The sequence below is a fragment of the Homarus americanus genome, unplaced genomic scaffold (assembly GCF_018991925.1).
Source record: "Homarus americanus isolate GMGI-L3 unplaced genomic scaffold, GMGI_Hamer_2.0 scaffold24469, whole genome shotgun sequence".
NCBI lineage: Eukaryota > Metazoa > Arthropoda > Malacostraca > Decapoda > Nephropidae > Homarus > Homarus americanus.
Genome location: NW_024722144.1, coordinates 37,688 through 65,070, shown reverse-complemented (window position 1 = coordinate 65,070; position 27,383 = coordinate 37,688). Strand labels below are relative to the sequence as shown.

At 43.6% G+C, this 27,383-nt stretch overlaps 3 non-coding genes and 3 pseudogenes across 3 annotated transcripts; 3 read left to right on the top strand and 3 right to left on the bottom strand.

Annotated features, from left to right (window-relative positions):
* Nucleotides 1–3,397: 3,397 nt before the first annotated feature.
* On the bottom strand, nucleotides 3,398–3,513 carry LOC121861991. The gene has a single exon (XR_006088154.1). It is a non-coding gene; the product is annotated as a U5 spliceosomal RNA (small nuclear RNA).
* A 3,684-nt stretch (nucleotides 3,514–7,197) lies between these two features.
* LOC121861992 lies at nucleotides 7,198–7,360 on the bottom strand. Its single transcript, XR_006088155.1, has one exon. It is a non-coding gene; the product is annotated as a U1 spliceosomal RNA (small nuclear RNA).
* A 1,315-nt stretch (nucleotides 7,361–8,675) lies between these two features.
* On the top strand, nucleotides 8,676–8,795 carry LOC121861986 (annotated as a pseudogene).
* Nucleotides 8,796–13,114: 4,319 nt separating this feature from the next.
* On the top strand, nucleotides 13,115–13,291 carry LOC121861995 (annotated as a pseudogene).
* A 7,739-nt stretch (nucleotides 13,292–21,030) lies between these two features.
* On the bottom strand, nucleotides 21,031–21,193 carry LOC121861994. Its single transcript, XR_006088157.1, has one exon. It is a non-coding gene; the product is annotated as a U1 spliceosomal RNA (small nuclear RNA).
* Nucleotides 21,194–22,486: 1,293 nt separating this feature from the next.
* On the top strand, nucleotides 22,487–22,606 carry LOC121861987 (annotated as a pseudogene).
* Nucleotides 22,607–27,383: the final 4,777 nt, after the last annotated feature.

Below are 27,383 nucleotides of genomic sequence, written 5' to 3'. Positions count from 1 at the left end.
AAAGTCCAAAAGTAACAAAAAAATATCTGCCACTGTGCTGATAACTGGGTCTTACTATAGTTGTCTGCACAGACTGGGATTGGTAGACGCGCTGAATTCGTCAGAAATACGAATTTTAAGGAGCAGTCTCTTACAGCCTTTGTTGACACTACGCACGCATGCGCGTTTCTCTGGATGCCATCTTGTACTGAATTCCCGGCCAGGCAATCACGAATGTATCGTCAAGAGGCAGATGAGGGAGGAGCAAAGGGTTTGCCATTTTCGATTCCAGTGTGATGTGCAATACTGCCCCAACAAAGAGAGGCTTAATCAACAACAAAGTAGCCAGACATGTCCGACAGTGGAGGAGGAGGAGGAGAGACAATCAACGTCAGGTGGAGCAAGGACAGCGGAACCAACAGGATGCCTTTTGGCTAAGATCAAAGTGTAGTATCTGTTCTTATCAGCTTAACGGGGAGTACATAATCAGTGTCCTTTTTACATAGAAGAAAGAACACAGATTTGGACTTTCTAAGAGGTGAAAGTATGAGAGTTGACTATACTATATTTTAGGAGGCGGGCAGGGAACCCGGTATTTCTCCATTGCTGTGGTTATTACTAAGACCATGCAGTGAGAGGAAACATACCGGGGGTACCCCAAAACCTGGTCCCGGAACCGGAAAGGTAACCCGGGACCCCACATGGGTGCTTCATTGTACCATGCTTTGGGATTTTGTATTTGCAGGCATCCTCGCAGAGCGTCCTTAGCGGAGCTGGCATAATCGACGAAGAGTGTCTCTAATTTCAAAGCATCAAGTATCTGCGGCATCCCAACGTGTCGCTGGAAGGGTTCCTTGAGCTTCCAGTATTCACCACAAGTTCCTCCGCTGAACTTCGGCGTCGGCCTTTGGGAGAACCTCATATTTTCTAACAGTTCTCTCACCCAGCCCTCGGACCTTGGCAGGTCGTCCTTTTGGTCCTTCATCAACGTTAGTGGTTTCGGTGAGCGAGCTTGATGCTCGGAAGTACTACTGCGCTCCCCCTGGTGAAATGTTCCCGGCTCCGCGGTTAAGGTGAGCACCGGGAGTCCTCTTGGAGTATATAGCGTTTTTTCGTCAGTTTTGGTTTGAGGAAGGTCGTGTCTCTGGTAGTGATAACACCTTTCCGCGATCTTCTGTTGTTGTTGAGCAAACGGCTCACTTCTCTCCATATCATTATCATCATCTGCGCAGTGTTTCCATTTTCGTGTTATGATCATGTAAATAGAAATTTTGGTGCTATTTCATAAAATCCATCTGGAGCTAAGCGTGTGCTCCACCATTACCGAAATGAATTGTAAACCTGTCTGGGGATTTTACTGCAAGAATGTCATTATTTTAACGTAATATAAAACAGTACAGTATATTTCAATCCAAAGTTTCTCAAGTTCAATCTTTTACTTAAAATACTGTACTTGCAAGTGGTTTATGGGAATAAGATTAGTAATTTGCCTAAAATAAACACCTTGCATGTATATTGTGACGGTTCAGTTGTGTCAAGTGGCAGGGCAGGGTGTGGGATCCTTATAAACCAGTACACAGAACAAGGTACTGATGACACGAAAATTGGACAACGGCGAGCAATTTTAGATCATCAACACAAGCCGAGTTATATGCATTGTTAGTAGGATTAGAAAATGTTGTAAAGAGGAATAAAGATATATATTTTTTTGTTGATAGTAGGGCAGCTTTAGATTCTTTGAGCAGCGGGAGTTCAGTCTTTGAACACATTATTGGTTTATGTAGAAAAATTGTAAATACAATAAGGAAAAAAGGCCATAGTTTTCGATTTGTATGGGCCCCTTCACATGTGGGGATTGGTCTTAATGAAGCAGTAGATATAATAGCAAAAAGAGTCACGGAAAAGGCCGAGATTGACATAATATGTATTAAAACTTTGAAAAAATTATGAGCAAATTGCGGAAAATACAATCAATAGAAGATAATTTAAAAAGGAATGAAATATATGAGAAAAGTGAAACAATGAAACATTACTATCATGTTCTCATGAACACAAATTTTACAAATAGGAAAGATAGGAGCAGGTGGAAAGATTCGGTGTGTATGAGGTTAAGATTAGGGTATAAATATTACTAGGAACTTGGAGCCGAGAGAAGTGAACGGGATATGGAATGTAGAGTTTGTAGAACATCCAGGTCCCATACCCTGCCACATGGGATGCCCATTTCTTAATGTATATAGAAATGCCCAGATAAATAATGTCTCCAAGCAAATAGAATGGATGCTTAAAAATAGGAAAGTAGATGAAATATTCAAGAAATATAGAAATTTTGCATCTGGAATATAACTATGTACTATACAAGATATATCTGTATTAGGGATTTATGTGAGTCCTGAGAGGGACATTCCTGGACTGGGGTGGCGGATGACTTAAGTCACTTCATCCCTTTGAGATGTAATTTTTTTTATCTCAATAAACGTATCAATCAACTACGTGAAAATGAGACTACGAACTCATTTTACTTTCCTAAGATCCTTTTTTCAAACTTCGCTGTGACTGAGCTATCGAAGACCAGAATTAAATTGATTTCAAAGTTCAAGATGGCAGTCCCTGGTGAACGTTCCGGAGCGTTAGACAAGTAGTATTAGGTTACACCCGTTAGATTTTCAGAGATACGTGGCGTGAGAGTCCCCTTCAGGATAATTAATTAATTTCTTAATTAACGCCCTTACAACAATTTCACCATGAACATCAGATTCTGTGATGTTCATATATGAAAAGGGGGTGACTTCAGCCACAGTTAACAATTACTGGCATCTCTAGGGATGACGTCAATGATACCTCATTCTTAAAGTAGATTCTACCCTGACTTATATTGACAATTTCACTAACAGTAAATACAATAGAAGCTTTCAACATCAGTCACAAAGGATCTTGAACGCTTCATCTGTAATCAGACATCTCTAAGTTGACGCAAAGTAAGGGTGTTCTCTCACCAATTCAAATTTCATGAACACCCTGTGCGGTATTTTGGAATACCTGAGTCTCTCCGGAGGACTCCGTTCTCCCGAAGTGGTTAGAGAACAAATATTTCAAGTAGCGAACTCAAAAGGTTTACAGATTTCAATTCAATTTCAATATTTTATATTTCTTGATAGAGGAAGCGGGATCCTAGTGCTGTCCCTAGGTACCCTTGGTTTGTTTGAAGTCTAGAGCAATTTTTAATAAGTGCATGAAATTAATTTTATGACAGATCTGTATTCTCCCAACCTGATTTAGATATGTAATAGTCGGGATAATTGTTCCATCCAGGACGTTGTATATGTGAATAGATTTTTTTTTTTTTACTACATTAGATCACATACACTTGATTACGACATTGTATGATTCTTTTCAGCTAATTTGAATTAGTTTTGTGAGCCCATGTGAATGGGCTAAGAAAAAATTAATTAAGACTCATTGAGTTGTTCCCCCCCACGGAAATCTTTAGTAAAAGGCGAAAGATTTATGCGTTCTGAAGGGAAACCAGAGCTATGGTCGCAAAGTTGTTCAAGACCCCAACAAACATTAACTTATAACATACATGGAGTTGTAGTTCCAGTCAAGAAAGACATTAAAGGTTTTATTGTCCAGTGTCTAGAAGAGCTTTAAAATAAGATTTACAAGTCCTTCGTAACATTTAAGACTACCGTGATTGGCAGTCAAAAGTGGTATTACTTAATGTGGATTTTCTTTAAGAGGATTTAATTTACATAATTCCTTTAAATCTGAACAAATATAGCAAATCAACGAGAATGTTAGTGTTACAATGTTATGACTGCGCTTCAACTAAGGTCTTTAAGGGCATAACTTAGTTCATAAATGTTCTGTTTTATAATATGGCCCTCATTGTGCAACCGTTTAGTCATAATTAATAGTAATCTAATATAATGAAAATAAACCTGGATCTTGATTATAGAAATGCTTTTATTCTTATGTAATATAAGTTATTTTAATGGTGATAACCACCGGTCTCTCATGTCTACCTACCACTATTACGCCTGTATGAAACTGGTAACTTCAGGTCCGCAGGAGTAGCAGTCCAATAAATCTTAAAAAAAAAAACAAAAAAAAAAACATTAAATAATTATTATAGCGCTTGAAATACTATCTACTGTTATATCAAAACATGAACGAGAAGAAAAGTCAAAAGCTAGCGAGCTACAACTTAAATTATTAGTATAAAAGATCAATAAAGAATTTTAAAATACAGCATGTCTAGTTGAGCCCGGATACTTTTACTCTCCTAATTTCCTTCAAACTTTCCCCTCATTTACGTCCACCTAACCCCCCCCCCCGCCCCAATACTTCCAAAGTACTTCCAACAAAAACCCAGCAACAAATATTAGCCCTTCATCCTTATCTACAGGCTTCAAGTCAAGTTTGATAACGTAAAAAAAAACAAAAAAACATAGGAAAAAATGCTTCTGTAACAGTGCCATGTAAATTGTCATGTTTTAGAGAAAATCTATGAGAATCTAGTTTAGACAATATTCCTGCCAAAAAACCATTATAGAGGCATATTACACCAAAAAGAGCCTGCCTATGTGCCTACATCTTAGCCAATCACCGTGACCTCTAAGTGTGACGCGAAAGGCGCAGCTGAGCTGTTTTTTTTTGTGTTTTTTATTGGACACCCCCTTACATCCATGTTTAAGGGATGGAGAGAAGAGAGCCATTGGCTCAAGAAGGTGGAAGACGGTGTAGGAGGAATATGTCTCATGAGTTAAGGGCGTAGAAGCCTGAAGAGTTAGTGGTTTATGTCAAAGCAAGTTATTGGAAGCTCAAACAACTTTCCCTGAATACGAATTCGCAACTTTCGATTTATAGCAGGTACCTACTTTGCTGCCAGGTGAACAAGGACCAAGGGAAGCTGGCAAGTGTGTCGGAACAAATTTCCACCGACCCGGGAATCGAACCCGTGACAACTGGCTTGCGAGGCAAGAGCGGTACAGCTCTACCCACAGGCGCCCCAGCTGAGCTGATTTGCTGAAAATTAGCGTCTCCTACCAACTACAATTGGGTTGTACAGTAATAAGGTTGAACAAGAGGACAGAACATGATTATGTCTCGTTGGCAATTATGTTTATTGCAATGGTAATTACTTATCTATTTTCATGATAATTTCCGATAAAACGGTTTTGATGGTACAATAAAAGCAGGGACTGTAAATATAGTAGGTGTTACAAGAAATATTAATACTTAGACAATAGATTTTTTTTAAGAGATGATTTAAAGGAAGGGAGCGTAGGCTTTGCTCGGATGTGTGGGGGTAAGTTGTTCCACACCTTCACACCGTGATATTTTATGGAGGAGTAGCTCTGGGTGCCTTAAGTTGTATCTCTGATTATACCGGAACTGGAAATAATTATTGTCAAGCAAGTGATTGATAGATTCAGATTTGCCCCCGAGGGGGATAGTTTATTGGGCACCCCCTTACATCCTGTGCAAGGTGAAGCGCAGAAGCATTTACAGCGCCCATCTGGGAAGTATGCAAAGTTCATACTTGCCTTTATGACTCGTGCATTAAGGGGGTAAAAGCCTGAAGGGTCATAGGTTTTGTCAAGTTACATAAAGTGAGAGAATGATGAGTGCGTGGGGGGAAAGTTCCCGGTACATTTCATCTGTTTATGGCAAAGCGTGGCAGGTCCCTAATAATGTCAAGTGCCAGGCCTGTCACTAGGAGGAGGGATATCTGGTCAGGGAGGGAAGAGGTGTTGGTAACAGCTAGGGACCTGTAGGAGGTGGTCATAGGGCAAGTGAGGATGTAGTGAGAGAGGGTGTGAGAGTCGGCTTGGCCACAAAGTTTACAAACAGTGCTGCCAGGCTCAGGGTTGCCAATGTACTCCCATAGGTACCTGTACCCTAGGTGCAGTCTCATGTACATAATCTGTTGAGATCGAGTCAGGGATTGATACTCTTTGTAGTGGCGGTTGTCGTCACCGGTTACAGCGTCATAGTGGCATAGTGTGACGCTACCCCGTTGCTTCAGGTGTGTCCAATTTTCATCGAATGCCTCTCGTTGTGTGGCGTGTATGCGAGATTTGAGATGACTCAAGGAGAGGGCGAGAGCGGCTTCAATATCTTCTTCTTGTGTAGCTTCTTTGGCAAGCCGACCTACAGTGTCACAGGCAGTTATTCCTATAAGTGACGGGATCTAAATAAACTTGACACGGATGTCATCAGTTTGTTCTAGCCCGGCGACGGCGGCTAGGGTGTGTTGGGCGGCAGGGGAGGAGGGGGAGGCTAATTTGAGCCTCGCTAGCGCCGAAGTGCTGTCACTGATTATAAGGAGGTTCCAGCGTTCAGTGCGAGCATACAGTAGGTCGCCACCTCATGAATGCCCGCGAGGATGGCTATGCTTTCAGCATCAGTGGAGGAGGCCCAGTCGTGGACCCTGATTTTCCTGCAGGCCTGGCGCTCAGGAATCCACACAGCTGCCCCAGCGCTGCCCAGCGTGGTAACAGACCCATCACAGTAGACGAGGATAGGAGGGTGGGAGGTCTTAAGAGAGGAGGCGACATCATTAATCTGCTCAAGGCAGTTAAGTTTGAGCATATACCGCAGTTGGGTGGATTTACGACCAGGGAAGGTGTGGACGACAACATCAACACTCGGGGAAGTCCACGGCGGTAGAGGCGAATGAAAAGTGATTGATAGATTTGTAAACAAAGGGGCACAGCAGTAGGTGTTAACATCTTCGAATTTAAAAATTTTCAATATAGCTAATTTTTTATTTGTGTGATCTGTTTTTTTTTCAAGTAGGTCATTGTCCGTACAACTCTCTTTTGTGCAGTAACCAGAGATTATGTTTTTGAAGAGCTAGAGGCCCCCCCCCCCCATACTGTGTGACAGTGTATCAGGTGTTGGTAAACAAGATCATGATAGATTTCTTTCATTGCTGTGACAGTGAGTGACTGTTGAGTGTGATACAGACTATTAAAAAAAACCCAACTTCTTTCAATATTATGAGTTACTAGGCATCAATTAGAGAGTTTGAAAATCTTTCATTCACACGTAATTGTCAAAATATAAATCATATAAAAGTAGCGTAGAAAAAAAATTCTTTGCTGACCTTAAGCATAAATCAAGTACTATTTATTAACAGAGACCTTGTTAAGCTGTAAAAATACGCCGTTGTACCTTATATTTCTTATGTAATCCCTTATGAATTGTGTAAGGGGGATAGCGCGAACGCAGTCCCCCGCTAACAAAAATTGCGCACTCGAGTTAACCACATTTGGGTTAATCGCAAGGGTCAGCATCACCGGAGTGCAATGGTGAGCCTCGCCCTGGGAAAACCGCCTTCGTGATCACGGTATCTCCTGTGCCAGGTAAGTATGCCCTGAATTGTTCATCCTAAACCCTAACCTAACTTGACTGACTATCATTGTGCTGAACCATCTCTCTTATGTTATTTATTTAAATTTATAAACCAATTATATGATAACTTTTTATATAATTCGTAATATGCTAAAATAAAAATTGTCACATTAAAAGTGAGAGGCATATGATGGAAATAAACAAGTTTGGCTTTATAAACTATTCATTTCCATCAAAACACAAACATACGGGGTTAGAAAATTTTAACTATTGATAATTTTTTCGCGTTTTTCTTGTGTCTAATTCAATATGATTTCCCATTAGATCCAAAATAAAGTAATTAATAGTATCTCAACCATCAACTTTAGATTGATTTGCCAGGATAAGTTTGTATAGAGGTAAGCCAAGTTTTCTTCTGTAGCAAATTGATCCTGAAGTTTCTTCCTCTCACAATTAAGTCGTTTGGGATATTGCTTATGTACTTTATCTATTAATTATGAGGAACTTGCTATCCAGTGAGGGCTATCCCTCCTAATATAAAACTGAACATTGTGGAAATACTTTATTTGGCATAGTAATGAGATCAATATAGCCCAGAATCATTTTATTGGAAAATTGACTAATAACCAAACTAGAAATTGATACAATTCCAAATTTTCTACAATTATATGCAATAAATATTTATACTTGTGTAAGCATTTTACAAATACTTCAGGAACTACTTCTCTGGGCGGAGCTTCATTTTTTCATGAAGGTTGGCATACACGGTTCATAAAGTAATTGTCTCAATCATTTAGGCACTATCATTTTTAGTGCAATTTATACTTTTCATAATGCAACGGAAATTAGTTTTCCAGCTTCTATGTAAAAAATAAAATAACAAAAACAGCGGGTGTATTGTTGGTATCATAGTTAAAAAACATTGGCAACCGGCGTATCTCTTCATGGGGAAAGTACAGTGTAGGGTATGCGTCCTTCAGTCTGTCCCTCAAACATGCCAGTTTCTTCCTTCACTAACACTGGTCAATAATGTTCATAAAGAAAAAAGAAAGAAAGAATGAAAGAAAGAAATAACGAACAAAAGTGATTTTTTTTAAGATTAAGGAAAACTAAAAATTGTAAATGGTAATATAACAATGAAGTGTAAAGAATAGTATAATAATTGGTAATATAATTACGGTTTTTGTTATTATAGATTACTAGTGTTGATGCATAAGGAGTTTGACTGTTTATCTGCAAACAGAACTCGAGATAAATTCTTGTTGCACCAATTTAAAACTAAAGTAAGGTTATTGTGTAATGTGCATTGCTTTGATTGCAACACAACAATCGTCATCGCTTCTCGGCCTTTTGGCTAAGATCAAAGTGTAGTATCTGTTCTTATCAGCTTAATGGAGAGTACATAATCAGTGTTCTTTTTTACATAGAAGGAAGAGCACAGATTTGGACTTTCTTGGGGTGAAAGTAACAGAGTTACTCCTTTGTTGTTTTAGGTGGCGAGCAGGGAACCCAGTATTTCACCATTGCTGTGGTTATTACTAATACCATGCAGTGAGAGGAAACATACCGGGGGGGCCTGCAAAGCCCCAAACCTGGTCCCACGGGACCCCACGTGGGTGCTTCTCACACGTGGCTATTCCCTCCTCTCTGTACTTCCTTACTTCGTACTGGCTGAGGGACCTGCACTCATAGAAGTGTATTCGTCCCAAAGTCCCTCCCCGGTAAACCATCACCTTGCGATCGAGTGGGTTTGTGATGGCGAAAGGGAGGTCGGTACACAACTCTCGGCCGATCCTCCAGGAATACCGTGATAGTGCGGGTACACCCTGGTAAGGGGGTTGTCATGTGTGTGTGGGTGTTCGTGTGGGTAAAGCAAGATGGACGACGAAGAGCCAAGGGGAAGAAACGAAGGAGATCGCCAGCCGGAAAGAAGAAACCGAATGCTGACCATATGGTTCCCTGCACCACCATCCTTCAAATGCACAGAGAGGACGCAGGGATGCCCATGGGAATGTGCGTCATCGGGGTGGTCTGGCTGCAAGCAATCACTAGTCCGACATCTAAAGGAAGCCCACAACAAGAAAATCAACGAATATATGAACATGTGTGCAGGGTGCTATCTGGTACTGACTATCCGGCCAAGCAATCACACGTGCATCCTCAACAGGCAGATGAGGGAGGAGCAAAGGGTTCCCCATTTTCGTTTCCAGTGCGACGTGCAATACTGCCACTACTCTGCCCCAACAAAGAGAGGATTGAATAACCACAAGGTAGCAACACATGTACGGCAGTGGAGGAGGAGAGACAACCAACGTCAGGCGGAGCAACGACAGGGGAACCAACAGGCTGAAGGCAATCCAGCAAGCGCCCAGCCCTCACAGGAAGTTGGGGAAAATAGGGATAACGAGCAGAGGGAGCAGCCACAGAATTACGAGCAACAGCAGCAAAGAGAAACACAAGGGCAACGAGAAAGGCACAGATGGACACCTCCACCCAGGGATGGAGAAGTGGAAGGACCAGAGACACCACGCCCCGTCTCTGGGAGAAGTACACCAGTGTCACCACTGAGCCCAGACGATCAAGAAACGCGACTGAGGTCGATAACGCCGAGCCAGCTGCTCCAAAATGAACCCTCACCAAGAGAGGAATCACAGCACCCAGGGGACCTGACACCCCTCTTGCACATGCCAAGAATGCCACTGTCACCTCTAAGCCCCGATGAAGAACATGGTGGAGACAGTACCCGAACAGGGGAACAGATAATGCAAAGTCAAGAAACAAATGAAGGAAGACAAAGTAATCTCAGTGAATCCCCTACACCACTATCGCAAAGTGAAGCAACTCAAACACTAAGTGGTGAAGGCAACATACAGGAGCAGATTGGCATAACGCCTGAACCAAATGAAGAGCGAGATGAAGCTGAGGAGACATGGATACTGGAGCCGTTTCTGGGCACAGTGTATGAGATCCAGCGGAACCCGGACTGGGCAAGATTTGAAGAAGTACTGATTGAGATCGAGGTAGCAATACAAGCGGCAAACAGGATAAACATCTCTCAAGGACAGAACACGACCAGGAAAATCACCGATGCCAATGATTGCAAACAGATCCAGAGGCTGTACAAATACAACCGTCGCCGAGCAATACGGCTAATTGCCGAAGGGAACGGCGCAAGATGTGAAATAAGCAAGGAGAGAATAGAGGAACACTTCCAACACATGATGGTTGAAAAGGATTGTGACCTAAATACCGTGGAGCACATTCCCGAACCGCCACACGACAGACCAGAGATGGAAATGCAGCCCTTCACAGAGAAGGAAGTATTTACAAAACTAGCAGCAGCAGAGAATTCGTCACCAGGTGAAGACAGAATATCATATGAGAACTGGAGAAAGGCTGACCCAAGCTGCCGAGTTATGGCAGCCATATTCAACGTGTGTCTCAGAGCCAAGAGAATACCAGTCTCCTGGAAACGATACAGAACAATACTTGTCCCCAAAAAAGGTGGTAACCCAGAAGTCGTTTCAAATTGGAGGCCTATAACACTGAGCCGCACAATATACAAGGTGTACACGGGATGCCTCACAGCACGACTCAGAAGGTGGCTCGTTGACAACGAGGTACTGTGCGCCGCACAGAAAGGATTCATGCCAAGTGATGGGGTGATAGAACACAACTACATACTTCAACATCACATGGACGATGCACGACGGAACAATGGCGATACCTGCATAGCAGCACTCGACTTGACCAATGCATTTGGCTCAGTGTCACTGGACCTCATTAAAAGAGCGCTCAACCGTATAGGGGTGGGACGGGATTTTGAAACAGTAGCAGGAGACATCATCAGTGGCAAGACGACAAGAATACTAACAAAGGAAGGAGAAACAGAAGAGATACCAGTGCAATGCGGTGTGCAACAGGGGTGCCCAATAAGTGGTCTCCTGTTCAATATAGCGGTCGAACCACTGTTGCGGAAAATCGCGGCCGAAGGAATGATACTGGACCAACAGCACAAGCACCCATGCTTAGCATATGCAGACGATATAACCATCATTACAAAACAGCAAGATAATCTACAGCAACTCCTCTACATAGCAACAGAACAATGCAGTATGATGGGACTGGACCTAAATCCTAGCAAAAGCTCATCATTGCACCTGTCTGGACGAAGACCTCGAGGAATGCGCCAGACACAGTTCTACGTGGGAGAAACGCCCATCCAATGGAAGAGCGATGGCGAAGCAACGCTCTTCTTGGGACGACCAGTTGGGTTCCATCTTCTGCCAAACATCCAAACAGTAGAGGAACTAATGCAACTCGGGACCAAAATACTGACAAGCAAGCTAGCACCGTGGCAGAGAATAGATGCAGTCAAGACATTCATGTTCCCGGCAGGAGTGCATGCAATGAGGACTTGGCAACTGAGGAAAACTGACTGGGCACACCTGGACAACGAAATGAAGGCAATGCTTAAACACACGCTACATCTACCGTCAAGAGCGTCGAATGAGTACTTGTACGGAAGCAGTAAAGCTGGAGCGTGTGGTGTCCCAATCGCGGCAGAAGACTCTGACATTTTCCTGGTGGATACCGCATATAAATTACTCACGTCACCGGATCCTGACGTCAGGGAAATAGCCAGAGAAGAATGCCGGCGAGTGGCAACAATGACAACACGACAGGAGCCAAGCATGACCGACGCATGCATGTACTTAACACAGGGAGAGATGCAAACGCGAGGAGGAGACCACCAAACCATCTGGTCTAGAGCCAGGTGTGCCTCAGGCCGAATGGGGGTTTCCTGGATAGCAGAGGGAGGAGACAACATCAAGATAAAATGCACGGACTCCATCATTGAAGAAAAAGATAGAAGGAAGGTAGCCAAAACCATCCGGAGCCAGCGACGACAGATGAGAGATGAAGTTCTGCAGAATAAGCCTGACCAAGGGAAAGTGATGAAGCTCGTAGCACAAGAGAGAGCATCATCAGCTTTTGTTCGAAATGGAGCGTATACAACCTTCGCAGACTGGCGTTTCATACACCGAGCAAGACTGAACCTACTCCCCGTCAATGGAGCGAAGCGAGGCCAGAATAGGGATCGGAGATGTCGTCGGTGCAATAGAGAAGAAACGCTCCCACATGTAGTAAACCACTGCATGATACACTCTCGAGCCATGCAAAAGCGACATAATGCCCTGGTGGATAGAGTACGAAAAGCCGCAGAAGGTCGACATTGGAAGGTCATGTCGGCAAATGAACGAGTACCAGGAGCAGCAGACAATGGACGTCCAGACCTGGTGATTGAAAAGAACCGAGAAGTGATCCTGATCGACGTCACCTGCCCATTCGAGAATGGACAAGAGGCATTTAAAGAAGCAAGACTGAGGAAAGAAGAAAAGTATGCAGAACTGGCAGCAGAGATGAGAAGACAATACCAGCAGGTGAAGGTGGCTGCATTCATAGTGGGACCCCTGGGAGCATACGACCCGGAGAACGAGAAGCTGATGAAGAGACTGGCATCAAAGGGATACCTGCGCCTCTTCAGGAAACTGTGTGTAAGTGATGCCATTCGCTGGTCGAGAATGATTTATATAGAACATACCTCAGGTGCTAGACAGTATGTAGGGTGAAATAAACCCAAAGTCAAGATAGAAGAAAGAATAGGTTCTAGTTAGTGGAATAGGAACACTATGTATAAAATGTAATAGATAGTCAGCCAATTGTCACAAATTACTGGAATACCCAAACTATTGTAAATAAAAAACAATGTATCATTCTTTTAAATAAATAAAATCTGTTCTTATCAGCTTAATATCTGATACGATCCCCATGTGGGATCTTCGATATTAAACTGATTTTTGGATCATGGCGAAGTGCTAGGGGCTTGCTCCACCTTTGCCGCGGATCGGCCCGGTATTGCAGTATCTCCGGGATCGGTCCACTCCCCATGGGGAGAAATTAAAGCAAATATATTACATTTTATTTAAAGATGGCCATGGGCATATAATGTCTTATAATCGCTGTATATATGTCACGGTCAGACACAGGTGCGACTTCTTTCTGGGTTGCAAAAAAGCAGGATGTAATTGTCCGTTTATTCGGTCCTTGGTAGGTTACAATATGCGGAGTTACACATGCATGAGTATGATGTGACAAACATGGATAAGAACATAAGAATGGAGGAAACTGCAGCGGGCTTATTGGCCCATACTGGGCAGTCCCGTTTACACCCAACCCCAATTGCTCATATGAGCATCCAACCTATGTTTGAAGCAATTCAGCGTATTCGAGTTAATGATGATATTTGGTAACTTGTTCCATTCATCCACTACTCTGTTTCCAAACCAGTGTTTACCTATTTCACGCCTAAATCTAAATTTGTCTAATTTAAAACCATTGTTACGAGTTCGCTCCTGGTTGGATAATTTGAGTACCTTTGTAATGTCCCCTTTGTTTAGCCCTGTCTTCCACTTATACACCTCTATCAGGTCGCCCCTCGCTCTACGTCTCTCGAGGGAGTGCAAATTAAGATGCTTTAACCTGTCTCTATACTCAAGGTTCCTAATGCCCGGGATTAGTCTTGTCATCCTCCTCTGAATTCTTTCCAAGGATTCTATATCCATTCTGTAATACGGTGACCAGAACTGAACTGCGTAATCCAGGTGTGGTCTCACAAGAGCAAGATACAGTTTTAGGATGACCTCGCTAGTCTTGTAACTAACACTCCTTTGTATGAACCCAAGTACTTTATTAGCCTTGTTACGAGCAAAAACACATTATTTACTTGGCTTAAGGTTCCTACTTATCATTACTCCTAAATCTCTCTCGCAGTCGGATTTCTCTATGGCATCGTTGTTCATCTGGTATCTGGTTTCCCTGTTTACATCTCCTATACTGAGTACTTTACATTTGTCCACATTGAATTTCATCTGCCATTTTTCAGACCATTCGAAAAATTTGTTTAGATCTTCCTGTAGTTTTGCCGAGTCCTCGTCAGATTTGATAACACGTCCTATTTTAGTGTCATCAGCAAATTTACTTATGTTGCTGTCTATGCCGATATCTATGTCGTTTATGTATATAATAAATAATAATGGTCCAAGTACTGAGCCTTGGGGAACTCCACTTGTGACGTTGCTCCAATGGGACTTAGTGCCGTTAATGCTCACTCGCTGTTTCCTGTCCTGTAACCACGCCCTAATCCATTTAAGGATGTCACCTTTGATGCCATGAGCTTCTACCTTTCTAATTAGTCTTTCGTGGGGGACTCTGTCGAAGGCTTTGCTAAAGTCGAGATATACCACATCATAATTGTAATGAGTGATTGTCAGACCAAAGCTTACAGCCCAGAATTATGTCACATATAACAGCAAGTACACCACAGACCTCGTGGTACCACCGCATTCCAGGTTGACACACCTCAGGTCGACCCTAGGGACTTGACCTGGCCCGCTAATGACGTGAGCCGGTGACCTACAACCGCACCTAGCCAAGACACCTGGCCAGGACCACACCTGCACACAATTATCCAGATCAAACCAGTTTAGTGTTAATTGGTAGAGGTCAGAAGCCGGCTGGGCCGACCCCATATAAAGGCCCTACAGTCCCGTCCACGGACATTCGATATTCGGCATTCGAGATTCCTATTCCATTATCATTATCATTCTGGTTGCTGTCATCTCTCTCCCGTTCGGGTCGTCACTCGGTTCACTAAGCAGAGTCACGCACGTCCCCTCCCCAGGTCGGGAGGGAGACCTCCCGACTAGACCACGGCATCGTCAGCTAAGCAGACTCTCCCTGTGATGGAGGCAGCCCAGCCAAGCATTCACTGGGCCTACGTCAGGGTACACGTGAGTCTTGTCAGAACGTCCTAGGGTGAGTTACCTACTGTGGGAAGTGTATTCATTCAGGTGTGTCCGAGAGTCAGTGTCAAGTAACGTAAAGCATGATGTGTTAGTACCCCGATATAATAGTGATATTAATGTGTCCATGTCATTGAGTGAATTAATAAATAGTTGTATCGAAGAGGTGTTTAACAAGTTGTCCCTTTAAGAAGTAATATATGTGTATTGACATACGAGATAAGATAAGCGTAGTGACGCTGTGCAAATAACATCCAGGCCACGCTACCAAGTTTCCTATCTTTACATCCCTACTCTCTATACTTCCTACTTATGTGTATATATGTCTTCCTCTTCTCTGTTTATTGCGTCACATTACAATGGTGTCAGCGTACTTAACGTAACTCACGCCTTCCCTCGGTTAGCCATAACACCTGGCTCGTTAGTTCAAAAGTGCGTAATAAGAAGTTCCTGCGTAGTAGCGTGAAAAGTGTCCTAGTGTGTCACCGTTACAGCTCAAGTAAATGTCTCTTGTGGTGGTATGGGCGAATTTTTAATAGAAATGTTCAGTGCTTAACGTAATTTCTCAGTGTCACCCGCTATCTGTGGCATTCTCAGTAGCCCAAGTACAGTTTGATTGTTGGTCAGTGTTAAATGTAGCCATTGTGTTTCAGTGATGAAAGCGGTGTCTGTACTAACTGTCACAACTTGACATGTCTTTTAACCTACATCCTCCTCCCTGTCCTAATCCTTACCTCACCCTCCTTACCCTTCCTCCCATCCCTGCCCTGCCCTGCCCCGCCCCTCCGTTCCGTGCACCTCCCCGCCCCGCGAAGCCTCGGTTTGGCCCGATCAACCACGCCTCGGCTCCTCCCCACCTCACCCGCAACGCACCAGCCTGGCTGGGCCTGGCCAGCCTCGCCTCGCCCCGCGCCGCCCCGCCTCGCCCCACCCCGCTCGGGTGACCTCACGTCCTTCTGACCCGCCCCGCCGCTTGACCACACTAATCCCCCGTCTTTTGTCCCGTAAGCTGTGTGTTGTTGATGATGGTTAATATAAAGTAATATTGCGATGAATGCAGAGCTTCACTCAGTGTATTTTTATGCTATTATGATTTGTGATGTACTCTTTGACGCGCAGTGATAAATGATATTCAGTGTAGTGCGCAGAGCTTCACTCCCCGACCCAGCCTGATGAGAACATTGTCGGGACGGAAATGATAGTTGCCAAACATTGACCTAACATATAAAGTAAACTTTTTTTTTGCGAATGCACTTCCAACTAATCCATCACCCCTTTAGGATTGTTTCTCTGTCAAATGTCACACACAGTACCACCCATGGCCAGCCGGACGTCAACCACAGTACATACGAGCAGAGAAGAACCAGCATGATGAAAGCAGCGTGATGAATGCAGCTTGATGAAGGCAGCACGAAACCCACCACACACCACGTCACTTCTTTCAAGTCCTCCCTTGGTATAGGATTAAGAAGATTTTATATTTTTCTACTTTAGGAAGTAAGGAGTGTGGAATGGATCGCCACACAACGAACCCTGGTGAGCCCAGCCAGGGAGGGATTCACCACTGTGGAAGGTGTAAGACAGGACGGTCTTTGGTCTCGCCGACACTCACGTACGGAGGGCGAGCCCTGGTCCGCGGAACCTGCCTTACAGTCATCTAAGGAGACGACAGCCCAAACAGTGGACCGGCTTTCATCCCGGCCGGAGAGGGCCGTCGGCAGATGAACAGAAAATCGTCTGGAATATGTTGAAAATGATGATGTTGCAGAGAAGAAATGCAGATGAAGCAGAAAAATTCATCTGGAATATGACGGAAAACGAAGATATATAAAGAAACTCAGATGGAGCAGAAAAATTCATCTGGAATATGACGGAAAACGAAGATGTATAAAGAAACTCAGATGGAGCAGAAAAATTCATCTGAAATATGAAAATGAAGATGTATAGAGGAAGAACGCAGATGGGACAGAAAACTCGTCTGGAAGAGTATAGAAACCAGGAGGAAGTGAGAAGAAGTCAGAAGGTGTGGAGAAACGACCTACAAGGTGCGGTATGTGAAGAAAGGAGACAGAAGACAGAAGATGTGCTATGTGAAGAAAGAAGACAGAAGATGTGCTGTCCTGACATCACAAGAAAGCCGATGATGAAGGACCAACCGACTACAGCTGCTGAGCTGCCGCCATCCCCTATTTTTCAGATACCAGCTGGATGGAAGACGTGAGCTATGCCGGACCCAACTAATGTACTGATGTTGTTGATGTATAATAAAAAGATATCAATACCCTAATATGTGAAGTAGGAAATTTTTTTTGTGTATTTTGAAGTATTTTCTCTGATTTTGTTGATGTTTACTACAAAGAATGTCTTTTTTTAGTCTCACTTTTTTCTATAAGTTCATTTGATCAATGTCTTGGACTATGAAACACGATGTTGTAGCTATATTACTGACTGAGATGAATTATTATTTTGACATGGGCTGATAAGGAAATGTAACACCTGCTATTGTTTGTAGAATGTGATTTGCAAGGTTGCCTCGGACACTATGCTACATATGAAGGATTTTTTCATTCTATGTTCACTTGCTATGTTTCCTTTTTCTCCTGGCATAGAAGCTTTGATCTTGGCGGGAGGTATAGTGAGCTTTGTCAGATCAAACTAGCGCCAGTAGAAAAACATACACCTATGAGATTGTTGGTTGTAAATGTGAGACTATGTTATCGCCCCAGGGATTATCTTTGACACCACACGTGATGTTGCTGTCTATATGTGGCATCAGTCTCTGTGATGAAGCTTTGGTCTTGGCGGGAGGTGTAATGAGTGATTGTCAGACCAAAGCTTACAGCCCAGAATTATGTCACATATAACAGCAAGTACACCACAGACCTCGTGGTACCACCGCATTCCAGGTTGACACACCTCAGGTCGACCCTAGGGACTTGACCTGGCCCGCTAATGACGTGAGCCGGTGACCTACAACCGCACCTAGCCAAGACACCTGGCCAGGACCACACCTGCACACAATTATCCAGATCAAACCAGTTTAGTGTTAATTGGTAGAGGTCAGAAGCCGGCTGGGCCGACCCCATATAAAGGCCCTACAGTCCCGTCCACGGACATTCGATATTCGGCATTCGAGATTCCTATTCCATTATCATTATCATTCTGGTTGCTGTCATCTCTCTCCCGTTCGGGTCGTCACTCGGTTCACTAAGCAGAGTCACGCACGTCCCCTCCCCAGGTCGGGAGGGAGACCTCCCGACTAGACCACGGCATCGTCAGCTAAGCAGACTCTCCCTGTGATGGAGGCAGCCCAGCCAAGCATTCACTGGGCCTACGTCAGGGTACACGTGAGTCTTGTCAGAACGTCCTAGGGTGAGTTACCTACTGTGGGAAGTGTATTCATTCAGGTGTGTCCGAGAGTCAGTGTCAAGTAACGTAAAGCATGATGTGTTAGTACCCCGATATAATAGTGATATTAATGTGTCCATGTCATTGAGTGAATTAATAAATAGTTGTATCGAAGAGGTGTTTAACAAGTTGTCCCTTTAAGAAGTAATATATGTGTATTGACATACGAGATAAGATAAGCGTAGTGACGCTGTGCAAATAACATCCAGGCCACGCTACCAAGTTTAGTATCTTTACATCTCTACTCTCTATTCCTATATATATTCTTCCTCTTCTCTCTCTGTTTATTGCGTCTCATTATATAATTGTGCCCCTCGTCCACTGATTCGAAAACTGATGAAAAGAATGTTAATAGATTAGTTAGGCAAGAACGTCCGCTTGTGAAGCCATGCTGGGAATCATTGATCAATCGGTGCTTCTCCAGGTGATTTCGAATAGAGTTTGAAATGATTGCTTCCAGTAATTTGCCTACTATTGATGTTAGACTGATTGGGCGGTAGTTAGAGGATAGTGATCTATCCCCCTTCTTGAAAATCGGTATTACATTCGCTATCCTCCAGGATTCTGGTACTACACCTGTTTTTAAGGACATGTTAAACAACTTTGCTAAGGGCATACTAAGCTCTTCCTTACATTCCTTTAATACTCTGGCAAATATCTCATCGGGACCAGGTGACTTATTAGGCTTTAGTTTGTCTATTTGCTTACTAACATCGTTACTAGTCACTACTATCTCACTTAATTTGTTTTCTTCACTATCTCTGAATAGAGTCGGTGCCTCGGGTATCATGTTTAGATTTTCGGTGGTGAAAACTGTTGAAAAATATTTATTCAAATTATTGCTCATTTCTCCGTCGTTATCAGTGAGCTCGCCGGAGTCTGACCGTATTGGTCCAATCTTTTCTCGTGTTTTAGTTTGATACATTTGGTAGAATCCTTTGGGGTTTGTCTTCGCCTCCCTTGCTATCCTTACCTCATTATTCCTCTTTGCTTTCCTGATCTCGGTTTTAACTCTACTCGCCAATACCCTATAATAGTCCCGGAGGTGAATTTCGCCACGATTTATCCTTCTACCTATAGCCTTCCTTTGGCCAATGATGTTCTTTAAATAATTATTTATCCATTTAGGGTCATTGTTGTCTGATCTGAGTTTTTTGTATGGTATGTTCTGCCTTTGTGCATTAAGTAACTCACTATTTAAATTATCGTGGAACTCGGCAATCTCAGATCTCGTTATCAGGTCGGTGTCATCTGTCAGGTTCACGGCCAAGCGTGACACCCCCTCTCTCAGCTGCCTCTTTAAACTGTCAAAGTTTGCCCTTCTGAAATCTGGTACTTTAGTGGAGTTTTCCTTACGTCTGCCCTGAAAATCTAACTGGAATCGAATTTCTTTGTGATCGCTGTTTGCAAGTTCGTTCCCTACCTCGACATTGCTAATGAGGTTTTCTCTGTTCGTCAGAACTAAATCCAGTATATTATTACCCCGTGTGGGTTCGGTTATATGTTGACTTAGGAAACAGTCCTGGATCGTCTCGAGAAAATCCTCTGATTCTGAGTTACCCGTAAGGACAGTCCAATCTATTTGGCCAAGGTTACAGTCGCCTACTATACAGACTTTGTTGTGTATGGAAGCCCTGCGCATTTCATCCCAGATAAGTCGCTCATTGACGCTATCAAGATTGGGGGGTCTATATATTACCCCTGTGATTAATTTTTCCCGACCGTCGCTTAATTCTATCCAAATTGTTTCTGTATTCCTCTCAGTTTTTATTTCCTTATTTATTTCGCACTTCAGATTATCCCTAACATAGATTGCTACTCCGCCTCCTTTCCTGGTCTGCCTATCGGTATGGAACAGTTTGTAACCCGCAATTTGGTATTCGACTGGTAATTCAAGTGTGTCTAGGTTGATCCATGTTTCAGTGAATGCAATTATATCGATTTCTTCGGTACATACCAAGGCCTTAATATCATCCATTTTGTTTCTCATACTTCTACTGTTCGCGTAGTATACATTTAAGTGAGACGGTGTGTTAGGACCTGGCAAGGATAACGTTGGATATAACATTAGGATAAGTTCAGGCTCATTTCACAACATGAGTACAGTTAATATTTTGAAGTTCTCTATTGTGTCATGAGGACATAACACTCCTTTTTTCTGTCTCAATCAAAGTTTTTAATCTCAAAAAAATGTCTCGATATTATACTGGAAAAAATTTAGATTAACACGTTTTCCTAACAGACTATTAAAAACTTCTTTCAGTATTATGAGTTACTAGGCATCAATTGGAGAGTTTGAAAATCTTTTCATTCACACAAAATTGTCAAAATACAAATCATGTAAAAGTAGCGTAGAAAAAAATTCTTCGCTGCACCTTACTTTATATTTCGTTTAGAGTCCCTTATGATATGTATAAGGGGGATAGCGCGAACGCAGTCCCCCGCTAACAAAAATTGCACACCCGAGTTAACCACATTTGGGTTAATCGCAAGGGTCAGCATCACCGGAGTGCAATGGTGAGCCTCGCCCTGGGAAAACCGCCTTCGTGATCACGGTATCTCCTGTGCCAGGTAAGTATGCACGAACATGATCATCCTGAACCCTAACCTTCTTTTTTATGTTATTTACCTCATTTTACATACAAATAAAATGATTACTCTTTCTATAATTCGTAGTATGCTAAAATAAAAATTTCCAAATTAAAAATAAGAGCATGTGATAGAAATAAACAAGTTTGGCTTTATAAACTTTATTCATTTACAAACATACTGGGCTAGAAAATGTTAACTATTGATATTTATTTTCGCGTTTTTCTTGTGTCTAAATCAAGATGATTTCAAATTAGATCCAAAATAAAGTAATTAATAGTATCTCAACCACCATCTTTAGATTGATTTGCCAGGATAAGTTTGTTAAAGTATAGAGGTAAGCCAAGTTTTCTTCTATCTCAAATTGACCTTAAGTTTCTCCCTCTCACGATTAAGTCGTTTGGGGTATTACTTATAATATCAATTATGAGGAACTTGCTATCTAGTGAGGGCTATCCCTCCTAATATAAAACTGAACATTGTGGAACTACTTTCTTTGGCATAGTAACAAGATCAATATAGCCCAGTATCATTTTATTGGGAAATTGACTAATAACCAAACTAGAAAATGATACAATTCCAAATTTTCTTCAATTATATGCAAGAAATGTCTATACTTATGTAATCATTTTACAAATACTTCAGGAACTACTTTTCTGGGCGGAGCTTCATTCTTTCATGAAGGTTGGCATGCAAGGTTCATAAAGTAATCGTCTCACGCATTTAGGCACTTTCATTTTTAGTGCAATTTATATTTTTCGGAAATTAGTTTTCCAGTTACTATGTAGAAAAAAAATAAAATAAAATAAAATAAAAACAGCGGGTTTGTTGGTGGTACCATAGTAAAAAAAACAGTGGCAACGGGTGTATCTCTAAGTGGGGAAAGTACAGTAAATGTGTTCTTCAGTCTGCCCCTCAAACATGCCAGCTTCTTCCTTCACTAACACTGGTCAATAAGAGCTCCTAAACAAAGGAAGAAGGCATTAATGATAGTGATTAAGGAAAACTGAAAATTGTAAATGGTAACATAGCCATGAAGTGTAAAGAATAGTAAATTAATTGGTTACATAATTACGACTTTTGTTATTATAGATTTTAAATGTTGATGTATAAGGAATTCGAATGTTTATCTGCAAACAAAACTCGAGATAGATCCTTGTTGCACCAATTTACAGGTGAAGCAAAGTAAGAATATTACCTAATGTGCATTAATTTAATTGCAACGGCTTTGGAATCGCTTTCTCGGCCTTTTGGCTAAGATCAAACTCGGCCTTTTGGCTAAGATCAACTCTCGGCCTTTTGGCTAAGATCAAAGTGTAGTATCTGTTCTTATCAGCTTAATAGAGAGTACATAATCAGTGTTCTTTTTTACATAGAAGGAAGAACACAGATTTGGACTTTCTGGGGGTGAAAGTAACAGAGTTACTCCTTTGTTGTTTTAGGCGGCGAGCAGGGAACCCGGAATTTCTCCATTGCTGTGGTTATTACTAATACCATGCAGTGAGAGGAAACATACCGGGGGGGGCTGCAAAGCCCCAAACCTGGTCCCACGGGACCCCACGTGGGTGCTTCTCACACGTGGCTATTCACTCCTCTCTGTACTTCCTTACTTCGTACTGGCTGAGGGACCTGCACTCATAGAAGTGTATTCGTCCCAAAGTCCCTCCCCGGTAAACCATCACCTTGCGATCGAGTGGGTTTGTGATGGCGAAAGGGAGGTCGGTACACAACTCTCGGCCGATCCTCCAGGAATACCGTGATAGTGCGGGTACACCCTGGTAAGGGGGTTGTCATGTGTGTGTGGGTGTTCGTGTGGGTAAAGCAAGATGGACGACGAAGGGCCAAGGGGAAGAAACGAAGGAGATCGACAGCCGGAAAGAAGAAACCGAATGCTGACCATATGGTTCCCTGCACCACCATCCTTCAAATGCACAGAGAGGACGCAGGGATGCCCATGGGAATGTGCGTCATCGGGGTGGTCTGGCTGCAAGCAATCACTAGTCCGACATCTAAAGGAAGCCCACAACAAGAAAATCAACGAATATATGAACATGTGTGCAGGGTGCTATCTGGTACTGACTATCCGGCCAAGCAATCACACGTGCATCCTCAACAGGCAGATGAGGGAGGAGCAAAGGGTTCCCCAGTTTCGTTTCCAATGCGACGTGCTATACTGCCCCTACTCTGCCCCAACAAAGAGAGGATTGAATAACCACACGGTAGCAACACATGTACGGCAGTGGGGGAGGAGAGACAACCAACGTCAGGCGGAGCAACGACAGGGGAACCAACAGGCTGAAGGCAATCCAGCAAGCGCCCAGCCCTCACAGGAAGTTGGGGAAAATAGGGATAACGAGCAGAGGGAGCAGCCACAGAATTACGAGCAACAGCAGCAAAGAGAAACACAAGGGCAACGAGAAAGGCACAGATGGACCCCCCACCCAGGGATGGAGAAGTGGAAGGACCAGAGACACCACGCCCCGTATCTGGGAGAAGTACACCAGTGTCACCGCTGAGCCCAGATGATCAAGAAACGCGACTGAGGTCGATAACGCCGAGCCAGCTGCTCCAAAATGAACCCTCACCAAGAGAGGAATCACAGCACCCAGGGGACCTGACACCCCTCTTGCACATGCCAAGAATGCCACTGTCACCTCTAAGCCCCGATGAACAACATGGTGGAGACAGTACCCAAACATGGGAACAGATAATGCAAAGTCAAGAAACAAATGAAGGAAGCCAAAGTAACCTCAGTGAATCCCTTACACCACTATCGCAAAGGGAAGCAACTCAAACACTAAGTGGTGAAGGCAACATACAGGAGCAGATTGGCATAACAACTGAACCAAATGAAGAGCGAGATGAAGCTGAGGAGACATGGATACTGGAGCCGTTTCTGGGCACAGTGTATGAGATCCAGCGGAACCCGGACTGGGCAAGATTTGAAGAAGTACTGATTGAGATCGAGGTAGCAATTCAAGCGGCAAACAGGATAAACATCTCTCAAGGACAGAACACGACCAGGAAAATCACCGATGTCAATGATTGCAAACAGATCCAGAGGCTGTACAAATACAACCGTCGCCGAGCAATACGGCTAATTGCCGAAGGGAACGGCGCAAGATGTGAAATAAGCAAGGAGAGAATAGAGGAACACTTCCAACACATGATGGTTGAAAAGGATTGTGACCTAAATACCGTGGAGCACATTCCCGAACCGCCAGACGACAGACCAGAGATGGAAATGCAGCCCTTCACAGAGAAGGAAGTATTTACAAAACTAGCAGCAGCAGAGAATTCGTCACCAGGTGAAGACAGAATATCATATGATAACTGGAGAAAGGCTGACCCAAGCTGCCGAGTTATGGCAGCCATATTCAACGTGTGTCTCAGAGCCAAGAGAATACCAGACTCCTGGAAACGATACAGAACAATACTTGTCCCCAAAAAAGGTGGTAACCCAGAAGTCGTTTCAAAGTGGAGGCCTATAACACTGAGCCGCACAATATACAAGGTGTACACGGGATGCCTCACAGCACGACTCAGAAGGTGGCTCGTTGACAACGAGGTACTGTGCGCTGCACAGAAAGGATTCATGCCAAGTGATGGGGTGATAGAACACAACTACATACTTCAACATCACATGGACGATGCACGACGGAACAATGGCGATACCTGCATAGCAGCACTCGACTTGACCAATGCATTTGGCTCAGTGTCACTGGACCTCATTAAAAGAGCGCTCAACCGTATAGGGGTGGGACGGGATTTTGAAACAGTAGCAGGAGACATCATCAGTGGCAAGACGACAAGAATACTAACAAAGGAAGGAGAAACAGAAGAGATACCAGTGCAATGCGGTGTGCAACAGGGGTGCCCAATAAGTGGTCTCCTGTTCAATATAGCGGTCGAACCACTGTTGCGGAAAATCGCGGCCGAAGGAATGATACTGAACCAACAACACAAGCACCCATGCTTAGCATATGCAGACGATATAACCATCATTACAAAACAGCAAGATAATCTACAGCAACTCCTCTACATAGCAACAGAACAATGCAGTAGGATGGGACTGGACCTAAATCCTAGCAAAAGCTCATCATTGCACCTGTCTGGACGAAGACCTCGAGGAATGCGCCAGACACAGTTCTACGTTGGAGAAACGCCCATTCAATGGAAGAGCGATGGCGAAGCAACGCTCTTCTTGGGACGACCAGTTGGGTTCCATCTTCTGCCAAACATCCAAACAGTAGAGGAACTAATGCAACTCGGGACCAAAATACTGACAAGCAAGCTAGCACCGTGGCAGAGAATAGATGCAGTCAAGACATTCATGTTCCCGGCAGGAGTGCATGCAATGAGGACTTGGCAACTGAGGAAAACAGACTGGGCACACCTGGACAACGAAATGAAGACAATGTTAAACACACGCTACATCTACCGTCAAGAGCGTCGAATGAGTACTTGTACGGAAGCAGTAAAGCTGGAGCGTGTGGTGTCCCACTCGCGGCAGAAGACTCTGACATTTTCCTGGTGGATACCGCATATAAATTACTCACGTCACCGGATCCTGACGTCAGGGAAATAGCCAGAGAAGAATGCCGGCGAGTGGCAACTATGAGAACACGACAGGAGCCAAGCATGACCGACGCATGCATGTACTTAACACAGGGAGAGATGCAAACGCGAGGAGGAGACCACCAAACCATCTGGTCTAGAGCCAGGTGTGCCTCAGGCCGAATGGGGGTTTCCTGGATAGCAGAGGGAGGAGACAACATCAAGATAAAATGCACGGACTCCATCATTGAAGAAAAAGATAGAAGGAAGGTAGCCAAAACCATCCGGAGCCAGCGACGACAGATGAGAGATGAAGTTCTGCAGAATAAGCCTGACCAAGGGAAAGTGATGAAGCTCGTAGCACAAGAGAGAGCATCATCAGCATTTGTTCGAAATGGAGCGTATACAACCTTCGCAGACTGGCGTTTCATACACCGAGCAAGACTGAACCTACTCCCCGTCAATGGAGCGAAGCGAGGCCAGAATAGGGATCGGAGATGTCGTCGGTGCAATAGAGAAGAAACGCTCCCACATGTAGTAAACCACTGCATGATACATTCTCGAGCCATGCAAAAGCGACATAATGCTCTGGTGGATAGAGTACGAAAAGCCGCAGAAGGTCGACATTGGAAGATCATGTCGGCAAATGAACGAGTACCAGGAGCAGCAGACAATGGACGTCCAGACCTGGTGATTGAAAAGAACCGAGAAGTGATCCTGATCGACGTCACCTGCCCATTCGAGAATGGACAAGAGGCATTTAAAGAAGCAAGACTGAGGAAAGAAGAAAAGTATGCAGAACTGGCAGCAGAGATGAGAAGACAATACCAGCAGGTGAAGGTGGCTGCATTCATAGTGGGACCCCTGGGAGCATACGACCCGGAGAACGAGAAGCTGATGAAGAGACTGGCATCAAAGGGATACCTGCGCCTCTTCAGGAAACTGTGTGTAAGTGATGCCATTCGCTGGTCGAGAATGATTTATATAGAACATACCTCAGGGGCTAGACAGTATGTAGGGTGAAATAAACCCAAAGTCAGGATAGAAGAAAGAATAGGTTCTAGTTAGTGGAACAGGAACACTATGTATAAAATGTAATAGATAGTCAACCAATTGTCACAAATATCTGGAATACCCAAACTATTGTAAATAAAAAACAATGTATCATTCTTTTAAATAAAATCTGTTCTTATCAGCTTAATAGAGAGTACATCATCAGTGTTCTTTTTTACATAGAAGGAAGAACACAGATTTGGACTTTCTGGGGGTGAAAGTAACAGAGTTACTCCTTTGTTGTTTTAGGCGGCGAGCAGGGAACCCGGAATTTTCCATTGCTGTGGTTATTACTAATACCATGCAGTGAGAGGAAACATACCGGGGGGGGCTGCAAAGCCCCAAACCTGGTCCCACGGGACCCCACGTGGGTGCTTCTCACACGTGGCTATTCACTCCTCTCTGTACTTCCTTACTTCGTACTGGCTGAGGGACCTGCACTCATAGAAGTGTATTCGTCCCAAAGTCCCTCCCCGGTAAACCATCACCTTGCGATCGAGTGGGTTTGTGATGGCGAAAGGGAGGTCGGTACACAACTCTCGGCCGATCCTCCAGGAATACCGTGATAGT